This window comes from Gymnoscopelus braueri (genome assembly GCF_963280865.1).
Source record: "Gymnoscopelus braueri genome assembly, chromosome: 1".
Classification (NCBI taxonomy): domain Eukaryota; kingdom Metazoa; phylum Chordata; class Actinopteri; order Myctophiformes; family Myctophidae; genus Gymnoscopelus; species Gymnoscopelus braueri.
In genome coordinates, this window is record NC_137603.1 from 36474686 (window position 1) to 36477185 (window position 2500).

Below are 2500 nucleotides of genomic sequence, written 5' to 3' on the forward strand. Positions count from 1 at the left end.
ACATTGTGATACAGAATGGTAGAGATCTTAGTTTCCAATTCGACCCACTTAAACCCTAGCGTCCCTATGGGCATGTGATTATAGGCGAACATTCGGCAAAAATAGCTGATCTACAAGCTCACAACATTGTATGCTCTCAGAGTTCAATTAGCAGGATTTCATTTGACTGTGTATGTGGTCTGTCTGTCCTGACCCCAAGTCTCACATCCCCATGTCCTACATTATTGTGTCCCACCCAGACCTTGGTGGTGTGAGCAGTCCCTATCCCTACATTATTGTGTCCCACCCAGACCCTGGTGGTCTGTGCAGTCCCTATCCCTACATTATTGTGTGCAGAGTCTGTCTCTCCCAGGCAGCCAACTGACACTGTGATTAGTTATGGCCCTCCTCTGCTTTTCTCACTGTCCCTGCCCCACTATACACAACCCACAATGAACCACCGCAAAGAGAGAGAGAGAGAGAGAGAGAGAGAGAGAGAGAGAGAGAGAGAATAGTTGAATATTCTATCACATGGAAAGACAGAAGGCGAATGAGTTTGTAAAGAAAAAATATGTGCATTTGAGAGACAAAGTATACCGTAGGAAGTTGGATGAAATGAAAAAAGCAAGCAAGGAGGGGGGGCAATTGAGAGGTGCAGAGAGAGAGAGAGTGAGAGAGAGATCTGTAGAATCCTCAGTGTTCATTTAACACTGTGAGTGTAATAATTATACAGTTCAATTAACACTGAGGATTTTGCTCTGAGGAAGAGACTGAGGAGGAAGGAGGGGGAGGGAGGGAGGGAGGGAGGGAGAGAGAAGGGGGAAGGAGAGAGCTCTTCCTCTTCCCCATCCTCCTCGATAAGTGGGTGATGGTTGATAAACAGCATTTTTTTGTTTTTTTGTATTTTTCCCCTTCCTCCCTTCCCCTCTTCCAGAATCTTCCGTCATGGCTCCCATTAGGTTGACAGCTGTCAATTAGAGCTCCCTTGGTCTGGCGCGCTGCACTTTATTGCAGGCAGTTGATGCTGTCATTTTGCTCCCAGTTTCGCCTTGAGCGTTATCACGAGCGCTCAAACAGTCAATAGCTGATGCATCAGCAGTTATTTCTTAAATTGGCTCACAAGGCTGCATCCTTCCCTCGTTGTTCCCTCTCTACCCCCCCCCCCCCATTCTCTCTCTCTCTCTCTCCTCCCCCTCCTCCTCCTCCCGTCTGTCTTGCTCTCACCCGGGCCTCCACTCCCTCGCTCTTTTCTCCCCCTCCAAATATTGTTTTGAGAGGAGAGAGCAATGGATTGTGCCTGCAAAGGGGGTTAAGGAGAGTGCAAGGAGGAGGGCTGCGGAGTACAGGACACGCACATGCATGCATACGGGCACACATGCACAGCACACGCACGCATGTGCACGCACACGCACGCACGCACGCGCACGCGCGCACGTGCGCACGTGCAGACTGGCAAATTCACTTAGTAAATGATTTCTACATGAATGAGAAAATAATGGTAGCCTGTGTTTTGTGTGTTCAGTTGTCTGTCATATCACTCATGTGTTTTACACAGTGTAAAAATGGACCCAGTTTGTACACAGTTAGAAAACCACAACTTTTATCTGAGGCTATACTGTGGCTGCAACTTCACAACCAATACGTACACGACTGTATAACATAATGACTGAGTGTATTAGTCTGTAAATGTTTGACGATTTTTAGAACAGGAGATGGCTAGCTAATTAACCCCCTCAACTTCTTTTCTATTAATCTACCAGCTTCTACTTCAGAATAGAATGCATTATAATATACTTTATTTATGCAATATAATATAAAATAAATGGTGGAAAGTACATTTACTCAAGTACTGTACTTTTGTGTACTTAAGTGTTAATGTTTTTACTTGACAGCTTTAGTTACTACTGTAGTTAATTTGCTGATTTAGATTATGAATACAAAACATGTACGCATATTAACCACTCAAGCACTATGTTATACTTCGGTTATAGCTGCTCTACAAGCTCACTACGCCTCGCAATGTGATGCGTTTTGAGCTTGTAGATCGACTACATTCCAAAACGTTTTACAAATTTTGATTTACTTTGGTACTTAAATATATTTTGATGCCAATACTTCTGTATTTTTACTCAAGTAAAAGTTTGAATATCGTCTCTTGTCGGGTGGAAACCTCATATTATGTTCCTAACTGTTACTTTTCAGGATTCAAATACAAAAATAGCTCGCGCTACGTTTCGACCGTGCAGATATGCTATTTTTGATGCTTTTCTATGACGCTGTAATTTGATCAAGTAGGGCATTAAAATATGGAGATAAGAGGTATAACCATTCAAAAATAGCAGATCGAGCTTGTAGATCTGCTATTTTGGAAAAATCTTGAACATTTGTGCAAATAATTTAATATATATATATTTTTTTCTTTTTTAAAGGGAAATTTTTTGACTCAAATCTTTGCTTCTGGGGGGTCCCTGGAAAAACATATTTTCAGATGGGGGGTCCGCGGCTAAATACATATAATTGT